General features: G+C 46.9%; 1 protein-coding gene and 1 long non-coding RNA gene across 4 annotated transcripts in view; one reads left to right on the top strand and one right to left on the bottom strand.

The window, feature by feature from the left end:
- The window catches only part of IPO4 (importin 4), a 420,928-nt gene that overhangs the window by 236,731 nt on the left and 172,062 nt on the right, over positions 1-12,135 (bottom strand). The window lies entirely within an intron of this gene.
- The window catches only part of LOC141089083 (uncharacterized), a 249,028-nt gene that overhangs the window by 142,868 nt on the left and 94,025 nt on the right, over positions 1-12,135 (top strand). The gene's annotated exons all lie outside the window — the stretch shown is intronic.

The raw sequence follows: 12,135 nt of genomic DNA, 5'->3' as shown, positions 1-12,135 counted from the left end.
AAACGACCTAAATGAGGTATCGCTGTAACCGTACTGACCCGAAGAATAAAACCGCTTTATCAATTTTACCGCACGCGGAACGGTGTAAACGCACCCCCCCAAAAGAAATTCATGAAACGCTGGTTTTTGTTCATTCTGCGTCCCGAAAATAGGAATAAAAAGCGATCAAAAAATGTCACGTGCCCGAAAATGGTACCAATAAAAACGTCAACTCGTCCCGCAAAAAATAAGACCTCACATGACTCGGTGGGTCAAAATACGGAAAAATTATAGCTCTCAAAATGTGGTGATGCAAAAACTATTTTACAATAAAAAGCGTCTTTTAGCGTGCGACAGCCGCCAAACATAAAAACCGCCATAAATAGTAAATCAAACCCCCCGATATCACCCCCTTAGGTAGGGAAAAATAATAAAATTTAAAAAAAAGTATTTATCTCCATTTTCCCGTTAGGGTAAGGCTGTGTGCACACGCTGCGGATTAGGTGCGGATAAAACCGCAGGTGAAACCGCAGGTCAAAAGACCTGCGGTTTTACCTGCGGATTGCTCTGCGGTTTTTCATCTCCTCAATAGAGGAGATGGCAAACCGCAGGAGAATCCGCAGAAAGAATTGACATGTCAATTCTTTCTGCGGATTGAAAACCGCAGATAATCCGCGCGGAAAATTCCGCACCGTCTGCACTGCGGTTTTTGATTCCCATAGGGAATCATGGTACTGTACATTTCTGCTGCGGGTCCGCAGCAGCCAAAACCGCTGCGGAACCGCAGCAAAATCCGCAGCGTGTGCACACAGAGTTAGGGCTAGAGTTAGGGCTAGAGTTAGGGCTAGAGTTAGGGCTAGAGTTAGGGCTAGAGTTAGGGCTAGAGTTAGGGCTAGAGTTAGGGCTAGAGTTAGGGCTAGAGTTAGGGCTAGAGTTAGGGCTAGAGTTAGGGCTAGAGTTAGGGCTAGAGTTAGGGCTAGAGTTAGGGCTAGAGTTAGGGCTAGAGTTAGGGCTAGAGTTAGGGCTAGAGTTAGGGCTAGAGTTAGGGCTAGAGTTAGGGCTAGAGTTAGGGCTAGAGTTAGGGCTAGAGTTAGGGCTAGAGTTAGGGCTAGAGTTAGGGCTAGAGTTAGGGCTAGAGTTAGGGCTAGAGTTAGGGCTAGAGTTAGGGCTAGAGTTAGGGCTAGAGTTAGGGCTAGAGTTAGGGCTAGAGTTAGGGCTAGAGTTAGGGCTAGAGTTAGGGCTAGAGTTAGGGCTAGAGTTAGGGCTAGAGTTAGGGCTAGAGTTAGGGCTAGAGTTAGGGCTAGAGTTAGGGCTAGAGTTAGGGCTAGAGTTAGGGCTAGAGTTAGGGCTAGAGTTAGGGCTAGAGTTAGGGCTAGAGTTAGGGCTAGAGTTAGGGCTAGAGTTAGGGCTAGAGTTAGGGCTAGAGTTAGGGCTAGAGTTAGGGCTAGAGTTAGGGCTAGAGTTAGGGCTAGAGTTAGGGCTAGAGTTAGGGCTAGAGTTAGGGCTAGAGTTAGGGCTAGAGTTAGGGCTAGAGTTAGGGCTAGAGTTAGGGCTAGAGTTAGGGCTAGAGTTAGGGCTAGAGTTAGGGCTAGAGTTAGGGCTAGAGTTAGGGCTAGAGTTAGGGCTAGAGTTAGGGCTAGAGTTAGGGCTAGAGTTAGGGCTAGAGTTAGGGCTAGAGTTAGGGCTAGAGTTAGGGCTAGAGTTAGGGCTAGAGTTAGGGCTAGAGTTAGGGCTAGAGTTAGGGCTAGAGTTAGGGCTAGAGTTAGGGCTAGAGTTAGGGCTAGAGTTAGGGCTAGAGTTAGGGCTAGAGTTAGGGCTAGAGTTAGGGCTAGAGTTAGGGCTAGAGTTAGGGCTAGAGTTAGGGCTAGAGTTAGGGCTAGAGTTAGGGCTAGAGTTAGGGCTAGAGTTAGGGCTAGAGTTAGGGCTAGAGTTAGGGCTAGAGTTAGGGCTAGAGTTAGGGCTAGAGTTAGGGCTAGAGTTAGGGCTAGAGTTAGGGCTAGAGTTAGGGCTAGAGTTAGGGCTAGAGTTAGGGCTAGAGTTAGGGCTAGAGTTAGGGCTAGAGTTAGGGCTAGAGTTAGGGCTAGAGTTAGGGCTAGAGTTAGGGCTAGAGTTAGGGCTAGAGTTAGGGCTAGAGTTAGGGCTAGAGTTAGGGCTAGAGTTAGGGCTAGAGTTAGGGCTAGAGTTAGGGCTAGAGTTAGGGCTAGAGTTAGGGCTAGAGTTAGGGCTAGAGTTAGGGCTAGAGTTAGGGCTAGAGTTAGGGCTAGAGTTAGGGCTAGAGTTAGGGCTAGAGTTAGGGCTAGAGTTAGGGCTAGAGTTAGGGCTAGAGTTAGGGCTAGAGTTAGGGCTAGAGTTAGGGCTAGAGTTAGGGCTAGAGTTAGGGCTAGAGTTAGGGCTAGAGTTAGGGCTAGAGTTAGGGCTAGAGTTAGGGCTAGAGTTAGGGCTAGAGTTAGGGCTAGAGTTAGGGCTAGAGTTAGGGCTAGAGTTAGGGCTAGAGTTAGGGCTAGAGTTAGGGCTAGAGTTAGGGCTAGAGTTAGGGCTAGAGTTAGGGCTAGAGTTAGGGCTAGAGTTAGGGCTAGAGTTAGGGCTAGAGTTAGGGCTAGAGTTAGGGCTAGAGTTAGGGCTAGAGTTAGGGCTAGAGTTAGGGCTAGAGTTAGGGCTAGAGTTAGGGCTAGAGTTAGGGCTAGAGTTAGGGCTAGAGTTAGGGCTAGAGTTAGGGCTAGAGTTAGGGCTAGAGTTAGGGCTAGAGTTAGGGCTAGAGTTAGGGCTAGAGTTAGGGCTAGAGTTAGGGCTAGAGTTAGGGCTAGAGTTAGGGCTAGAGTTAGGGCTAGAGTTAGGGCTAGAGTTAGGGCTAGAGTTAGGGCTAGAGTTAGGGCTAGAGTTAGGGCTAGAGTTAGGGCTAGAGTTAGGGCTAGAGTTAGGGCTAGAGTTAGGGCTAGAGTTAGGGCTAGAGTTAGGGCTAGAGTTAGGGCTAGAGTTAGGGCTAGAGTTAGGGCTAGAGTTAGGGCTAGAGTTAGGGCTAGAGTTAGGGCTAGAGTTAGGGCTAGAGTTAGGGCTAGAGTTAGGGCTAGAGTTAGGGCTAGAGTTAGGGCTAGAGTTAGGGCTAGAGTTAGGGCTAGAGTTAGGGCTAGAGTTAGGGCTAGAGTTAGGGCTAGAGTTAGGGCTAGAGTTAGGGCTAGAGTTAGGGCTAGAGTTAGGGCTAGAGTTAGGGCTAGAGTTAGGGCTAGAGTTAGGGCTAGAGTTAGGGCTAGAGTTAGGGCTAGAGTTAGGGCTAGAGTTAGGGCTAGAGTTAGGGCTAGAGTTAGGGCTAGAGTTAGGGCTAGAGTTAGGGCTAGAGTTAGGGCTAGAGTTAGGGCTAGAGTTAGGGCTAGAGTTAGGGCTAGAGTTAGGGCTAGAGTTAGGGCTAGAGTTAGGGCTAGAGTTAGGGCTAGAGTTAGGGCTAGAGTTAGGGCTAGAGTTAGGGCTAGAGTTAGGGCTAGAGTTAGGGCTAGAGTTAGGGCTAGAGTTAGGGCTAGAGTTAGGGCTAGAGTTAGGGCTAGAGTTAGGGCTAGAGTTAGGGCTAGAGTTAGGGCTAGAGTTAGGGCTAGAGTTAGGGCTAGAGTTAGGGCTAGAGTTAGGGCTAGAGTTAGGGCTAGAGTTAGGGCTAGAGTTAGGGCTAGAGTTAGGGCTAGAGTTAGGGCTAGAGTTAGGGCTAGAGTTAGGGCTAGAGTTAGGGCTAGAGTTAGGGCTAGAGTTAGGGCTAGAGTTAGGGCTAGAGTTAGGGCTAGAGTTAGGGCTAGAGTTAGGGCTAGAGTTAGGGCTAGAGTTAGGGCTAGAGTTAGGGCTAGAGTTAGGGCTAGAGTTAGGGCTAGAGTTAGGGCTAGAGTTAGGGCTAGAGTTAGGGCTAGAGTTAGGGCTAGAGTTAGGGCTAGAGTTAGGGCTAGAGTTAGGGCTAGAGTTAGGGCTAGAGTTAGGGCTAGAGTTAGGGCTAGAGTTAGGGCTAGAGTTAGGGCTAGAGTTAGGGCTAGAGTTAGGGCTAGAGTTAGGGCTAGAGTTAGGGCTAGAGTTAGGGCTAGAGTTAGGGCTAGAGTTAGGGCTAGAGTTAGGGCTAGAGTTAGGGCTAGAGTTAGGGCTAGAGTTAGGGCTAGAGTTAGGGCTAGAGTTAGGGCTAGGGCTAGGGCTCAGATTAGGGTTAGGGGTGTGTTGGGGTTAGGGTTGGAGTTATAATTGGGGGTTTCCACTGTTTGGGCACATCAGGGGCTCTCCAAATGCAACATGGCGTCTGATCTCAATTCCAGCCAATTCTGAGTTGAAAAAGTCAAATGGTGCTCCTTCCCTTCCAAGCTCTGCCATGCGCCCAAACAGTGTTTTACCCCCACATGTAGGGTATCAGCCTACTCAGGACAAATTGCAAAACAATTTTTGGGGTCCAATTTCTCCTGTTACCCTTAGGAAAATAAAAAGTTGGGGGCAAAAATATCATTTTTGTGGAAAAAAATGATTTTTTTATTTTCACGTCCGAGTGTTATAAACTTCTGTGAAGCACTTGGGGGTTCAAAGTGCTCACCACACATCTAGATAAGTTCCGTGGGGGGTCTAGTGTCCAAAATGGGGTCACTTGTGGGGAGTTTCAATAGTTTAGGTACATCAGGGGCTCTCCAAACGCACATGACACCCGCAGACCATTCCATCAAAGTCTGCATTCCAAAACGTCACTGCTTCCCTTCCGAGCCCCGACGTGTGTCCATACAGTAGTTTTCTCCCACATATGGGGTGTCAGCGTACTCAGGCCAAATTGGACAACAACTTTTGGGGGTCCAATTTCTCCTGTTACCCTTGGGAAAATGAAAAAATTGGGGACTAATTGATGTTTCTGGAAAAAATACGATTTTTTTATTTTCATGCCCTGGCATTATAAACTTCAGTGAAGCCCTTGGGGGTTCAAAGTGCTCACCACACATCTAGATAAGTTCCTTAGTGGGTCTAGTTTTCAAAATGTGGACATTTATGGGGGGTTTCCACTGTTTAGGTACATTAGGGGCTCTCCAAAGGCAACATGACACCCGCAGACCATTCCATCAAAGTCTGCATTCCAAAACGTCACTACTTCCCTTCCGAGCCCCGACGTGTGCCCATACAGTAGTTTTCTCCCACATATGGGGTATCAGCATACTCAGGACAAATTGGACAACAACTTTTGGGGTCCAATTTCTCCTGGCACCCTTGGGAAAATAAAAAATGGTGACTAAAAGATCATGTTTGTGGAAAAAATACGAATTATTTATTTTCACGCCCGGGCATTATAAAATTCTGTGAAGCACTGGGGGGGGTCAAAGTGCTCACCACACATCTAGATAAGTTCCTTAGGGGGTCTAGTTTCCAAAATGGTGTCATTTGTGGGGGATTTCCACTGTTTTGGTACATCAGGGGTTTTCCAAACGCGACATGGTGTCCGATCTCAATTCCAGCCAAAAACGTCAAATGGCGCTGCTTCCCTTCAGAGTTCTGCCATGCGCCCAAATAGTGGTTTACCCCCACATGTGGGGTATCAGCGTACTCAGGACAAATTGCACAATAACTTTTAGGGTCCTGTTACCCTTGGGAAAATAAAAATTGGGGTGAAAAGATCATTTTTTGTGGAAAAAATATGATTTTTTAATTGTACCGCTGTACGTTATAAACTTCTGTAAAGCCCTTGTGGGCTCAAAGTTCTCACCACATATCTAGATAAGTTCCTTGGGGGGTCTAGTTTCCTAAATGGGGTCACTTGTAGGGGGTTTCCACTGTTTAGGTACATCAGGGACTCTCCAAACGTGACATGGCGTCCAATCTGAATTCCAGCCAATTTTGCATTGAAAAAGTCAAACGGCGCTCCTTCCATTCTGAGTTCTGCCATGCACCGAAACAGTCGTTCCCCCCCACATATCAGGTATCTGCGTACTCAGGACAAATTGCACAATAACTTTTGCAGTCCAATTTCTCCTGTTACCCTTGGTAAAATAAAAAAAATTGAACCTGAAGTATTTTTTTTATGAAAAAAAGTTAGATGTTCATTTTTTTTTTTTAAATATTCAAAAAAATTCCTGTGACGCACCTAACGGGTTAATAAACTTCTTGAATGTGGTTTTGAGCACTTTAAGGGGTGCAGTTTTTAGAATGGTGTCACTTTTGGGTATTTTCTATCATATAGACCCCTCAAAGTGGCTTCAAATGTGATGTGGTCCTAAAAATAAAATGGTGTTGTAAAAATGAGAAATCGCTGGTCAACTTTTAACCCTTATAACTTCCTAACGGAAAAAAATTTTGGTTCCAAAATTGTGCTGATGTAAAGTAAACATGTGGGAAATGTTAGATATCAAGTTTTTTGTGTGCCGTATCTCTGTGATTTAAGGGCATAAAAATTCAAAGTTGGAAAATTGCGAAATTTTCGCCAAATTTCCGTTTTTCTCACAAATAAACGCAAGTTATTTGAATGAAATTTTACCACTAACATGAAGTACAATATGTCACGAGAAAACAATGTCAGAATCACCGGGATCCATGGAAGCGTTCCAGAGTTATGACCTCATAAAGGTACAGTGGTCAGAATTGTAAAAATTGGCCCGGTCATGAACGTGCAAACCACCCTTGGGGGTGAAGGGGTTAATATCTCTAAGGGTGGTTTCACATTAGCACGCACGGCCGGGGGTAGCTCCGCCCCCGAGCCGGCTCTCTGCCCGGCGTGCCCGCCCCTTGCTTGTAGCGCCGCCTCCTAGCGGACAGCGGCGCCTGCGATCGGCGCACCCTATCTTTAGCATAGGGTGCGCAGAACGTGCGCAGGCCGTGCGCTAGTTGCGCTTTGACCTGCGCTGAGCACTTTTGACGGTGCGCCGTGCACGCCAAAATCCGAAAAGTTCGATTTTGGCGCGCACGGCGCACCGTCAAGAGTGCGCAGCGCAGGTCAAAGCGCAACTAGCGCACGGCCTGCGCACGATCTGCGCACCCTATGCTAAAGATAGGGTGCGCCGATCGCAGGCGCCGCTGTCCGCTAGGAGGCGGCGCTACAAGCAAGGGGCGGGCACGCCGGGCAGAGAGCCGGCTCAGGGACGGAGCTACCCCCGGCCATGCGTGCGCTTAAAAAGCGCTAATGTGAAACCACCCTAAGTCTGGTACCCATATTGTTATATTTTACTCTGACTGCAAATCCACTGTAATTCCATTGTATAGCGTACTGTATATTTCTGTACTTATCTAGTGCGCCCTTAAGGCAATTAAACCATAAAATTAATCTTGGGCTGATGCTTTTACTCTGATTACGAATCTTAGAATACCCAGCGGGTAACAGGACATCCTCCCCGATGGCCATTTGCTCTAGGTGCAGTTCCCTTACTGACCTGAGAGACAAAGGGGGCGCCGGAGAGCTGTGCCTGTGTAGCTACGTCACATTGGTGAAGAGGGTGGAACTGGTCTTTCCTCCACACTGTTTTATCCTCTCTTTGGAATGTGTCCGTGGTGAATGAAGCTTTGCTTCTCTCTACGCTGTTGAGCTGGACATTCTACTTCATTTGGGTTTATCACCTCTACAGTGGAGGAGATGGTAAACCGCAGCAGAATCCGCAGAAAGAATTGGCATGTCAATTCTTTCGGCGGATTAGAAACCGCAGCAAATCTGCGTGGAAAAATCCGCACCATCTGCACTGCGGTTTCCATTTCCCATAGGATATTATGGTTTCTGCTGCGGATACGCAGGACCAAAACCGCTGGGGAACCGCAGCAGAATCCGCAGCGTGTGCACACATCTTTAAGGAGAGCATTCTTGCCTCTTGCCTCTACTACTTGTCAAACATTTTGTTAGTTCTTCCTTTAAATGCAGACTCCCTTCGGGTCAATCTTCTACCATCTGTCAGGATTGCAGCAATAGCAATCTCTTTGTCCTTACTACCCAGGAGTCATCTGCTATTCCCACTGAGAGTGCCACCCTGTCCCGGAATGGGTGTGTTGTCTTTTTCAATCCATTGATAATCCAACCAAGGTGTCTCAGACCCTGGTTTCCGTGCTGGACAGAATGAACCCTGTCCATACCGGCGGATTTTATAACCCTTCCTCGCATCCTTCTATGGATATTAGCAATGGCAGTGTAAGAAGGCTGGGCATAAGAGTCGCTCAAGTTCATCTTCTCGCCCCCTGGTCCCTCTTCCCAGTCATTCTCTCCAGATGCGCCAGCAGTACCGGAGTCGGACTCGGACTCAACGGCTGAGTCAGACTTGAATTCTGACCAGGCCTATAACATGAGAAATGGTGGAGTTTTATTGTAGCGGACAACCAGACCCTTATTGTTACGAATTCCCCATCAGAGCCCTCCAATCAGGGAGTGTCTTTCAGACTAACAAGATGATCTCCCACAGTTTTTGCCTCCAGATAAGGAATTTGAGGGAGTCCTCTCAAGGAAAAGGGAAAACCTGATCAGACTCTTCCAGAGAGGGAAGCGGCTTGGTATTTTGTAACCATTTGCCCCAGACCTTACAGAAATTTTGACTGTCTCTCCGGCAGTAGACTCCGGTTTCCAAACTATCCACCAACACAGTCCTTTTCCCCTTAAGGACGAGGCATTGCTTAGGCCATGTGCACACGTTGCGGATTCTGCTGCGGACCTGCAGCGTTTTTGGCCCTACGTAACCGCAGCAGATGACTGGTAATAACTCTAGAACGCTTCCATGGATCCCGGTGATTGTTTTCTCGTGACATGTTGTACTTCATGTTACTGGTAACATTTCATTCATATTACTTGCGTTTATTTGTGAAAAAAACGGAAATTGGGTGAAAATTTCGCAGTTTTCCAACTTTGAATTTTTATGCCCTTAAATCACAGATATGGCACACAAAAAACTTAATAAATAACATTTCCCACATGTCTACTTTACATCAGCACAATTTGGGATCCCAAATTTTTTTTTGTTAGGAAGTTATATAAGGGTTAAAAGCTGATCAGAGATATCTCATTTTTACACCACCATTTTATTTTTAGGGACCACATCACATTTGAAGTCACTTTGAGGGGTCTATATGACAGAAAATACCCAAAAGTGACACCATTCTAAAAACTGCACACCTCAATGTGCTCAAAACCACATTCAAGAAATGTATTAACCCTTCAGGTGCTTCACAGGAATTTTTCATGTCATGCTAGGGGAGCCCCTGATGTGCCTAAACAGTGGAAACCCTCCACAAGTGACCCCATTTTGGAAACTAGATCCCCCAAGGAACTTATCTAGATATGTGCCGTACAATATCATATTTTTTCCACAAAAATGATCTTTTCACCTCCAATTTTTATTTTCCCAAGGGTAACAGGACGCCAAAAGTTATTGTGCATTTGTCCTGAGAATGCTGATACCCATATGTGGGGCTAAACCACTATCTGGGCGCATCGCTGAGCTCGGAAGGGAAGCAGCGCCATTTGACTTTTTTGGCTGGAATTGAGATCGGACGCCGTGTTGTGTTTGGAAAGACCCTGATGTGCCAAAACAGTGGAAACCCCCCACAAATGACCCCATTTTGGAAACTAGATCCCCCAAGGAACTTATCTAGATGTGTGGTGAGAACTTTGAACCCCCAAGGGCTTCACAGAAGTTTATAACGCCTGGGCGTGAAAATAAAAAAAAACATTTTTTTTCTACAAACATGATCTTTTAGTCCCCAATTTTTTTATTTTCCCAAGGGTAAGAGGAGAAACTGGACCCCAAAAGTTGTTGTCCAATTTATCCTGAGTACGCTGATACCCCATATGTGGGAGAAAACTACTGTATGGGCACACGTCAGGGCTCGGAAGGGAAGTAGTGATGTTTTGGAATGCAGACTTGATGGAATGGTCTGCTGGTGTCATGTTGCCTTTGGAGAGCCCCTGATGTGCCTAAACTGTGGAAACTCCTACAAGTGACCCCATTTTGGAAACTACACACACCAAGGAACATTTAGATGTTTGGTGAGCACTTTGAACCCCTAAGTGCTTCACAGAAGTTTATAACGTAGAGCCATAAAAATAAAAAATCATTTTTTTCCACAAAAATGATATTTTTACCCGCAATTTTAAATTTTCCCAAGGGTAACAGGAGAAATTGGACCCCAAAATTTGTTGTGCAATTTGTCCTGAGTAGGCTGATACCCCACATGTGGGGATAAACCACTGTTTGGGTGCATGGCAGAGTTTGGAAGGGAAGGAGCACCGTTTGACTTTTGAACGCAGAATTGGCTGGAATTGAGATCAGACGCCATGTTGCGTTTGGAGAAACCCTGATGTGCCCAAACAGTGGAACCCCCCCCCCAATTCTAACTTCAACCCTAACCCCAACACACCCCTAACCCTATGGGTGTGCGCACACGTTGCGGATTCTGCTGCGGATCTGCAACGTTTTTGGCCCTGCGGAACAGCAGCAGATTTTGCTTGATTGTACAGTACCATTGCATTCAATGGAAATTAAAAAACACAGTGCACATGCTGCGGATTTTTCCACGCGGATTTGCTGCGGTTTCAAAACCGCAGCATGTTAATTTTGTGCGGAATCCGCAGAGGTTTTACACCTGCTCTATTGTCCATGTGTCAAACCGCAGAGGATTTACTGGCGGGTTATTCCAAATCTGCGCGGAATAATCCGCAGAACCTTGCACTACGTGTGCACATGGCCTTAAGGATGCCAATGAAAGACTAATGGATATGTTTGCCAAGTTGGCCTTTGAAGCAACAGGTTCCTCTTTATGCCCTGCCTTTGACAACAAGTGGATGTCGAAGTCTATATCTGCATGGACTAAACAACTCCGTCAAGGGATCCTTGCGGGAGCTGTACCTGGCAAGTTAGTCAACTTAAGAGGGAAAATATATAGTGGTTGCCTGCCTGGACCCCTCGCCTCTTGTGCGGCTCAAGCACCCAGTAATATAGTGGCCATCCGCAGAACCACATGGCGAAAAAAGCATGGCAGGAGGCCTTGTCCTCCAAAAAGTCTCTGACCAGTCTGGCCTTCCAGGGATTACGACATGGAACCAGGCAAAGACCAGATCATAATGGAAGCCACTGGTGGAAAAAGAGTGCTTTTCTTCCTCAGGCTAAATCTCGGCACCCTCCCAAGCGTAAATTTTCGTCCCTAGCCTAGCAGATTCTCCTCCGCATGACGCTTCTCTTCCACCCAGGGAGTATCTAAAGGTGGACAGTCAACTGTTCTTCAGGGACGCCTAGCTCACCTCCATCAAGGACACATGGGTCAGAGAAGTGGTATCATCAAGATAAAAAATAGAGTTCATTTCTTGCCCCCTAGACCATTTTTTTCGAGTCCCGTCCCCAAAGGATGATTCTCTGGTGCAGAGTTTCTTCACAGCCATCCCCTCACTTCCAAAAACAGGAGTCATTGCTCCCATTACACCTCAGGAACATTTTACAGGTTTCTATATCAACCCATCTTAGACCTCAAATTAATGAACAAAAGAGTCAATCTTCCTCATTTCAGAAAGGAATCCCTTCACTCAGTCATAGCTTCTATGGAATTTCAAGAGTTCCTGTGTTCAGTGGAGATGACTATCTCCATGTCCCGATTATTCCGAGCCAGCAGATTCCTGCGCTTTGCTGTAAGGCAGGACCACATTCAATTGGTGGGCCTGGTAACCTCACCCAGTGTATTTACAATATGAAGGCTGAGTTGATGACCATTCTTCGGACCCGGGGTCTAGTGGTCCTGCCTTATCTTGACGATATTCTCGTCAAGGCTCCATCCGTCTCTCTAGCACATCACAAGGCTGTCCATCACTCTCAATACCCTGTCTCGTGTCAGCTGGACAGTTAATAAGTCAAAATTCTTTCTAGTTCCTACTCAGCGATTGATTTTCCTTGGCATGCTCTTCGACACTCTTCAGGCAAGGGTCTTCCTCCCTGAGGAGAGAAGAGCAGATATCCATGTTTTTCACTCTCTTCAGCTTCTTCATACAGTTTTGCACCAGGCCACTTCAACAGACCAGCCTGTCCCAGTGGAACAGGTCTGTTCTCTCCCTGGATCATCCAGTCCTGATTTCATCCTGAATCAGTGTGTCCCTAAACTGATGGCTATACTTCCCCCTCATTCGTCGGGGTCGATCTTTCCTCCAGCGGTCGCATATGTCAAACACCAGGGAGGAACTGAGTCCTCAGGCCATGGCCGAGGTCTCCGAGATTCTTCTCT

The sequence above is a fragment of the Dendrobates tinctorius genome, unplaced genomic scaffold (genome assembly GCF_039654945.1).
Source record: "Dendrobates tinctorius isolate UK_male_01 unplaced genomic scaffold, ASM3965494v1 ptg000044l, whole genome shotgun sequence".
Taxonomy (NCBI): Eukaryota; Metazoa; Chordata; class Amphibia; order Anura; family Dendrobatidae; genus Dendrobates; species Dendrobates tinctorius.
The sequence above is the reverse complement of the archived record's forward strand: the minus strand, read 5'-3'. Positions and strand labels throughout refer to the sequence as shown.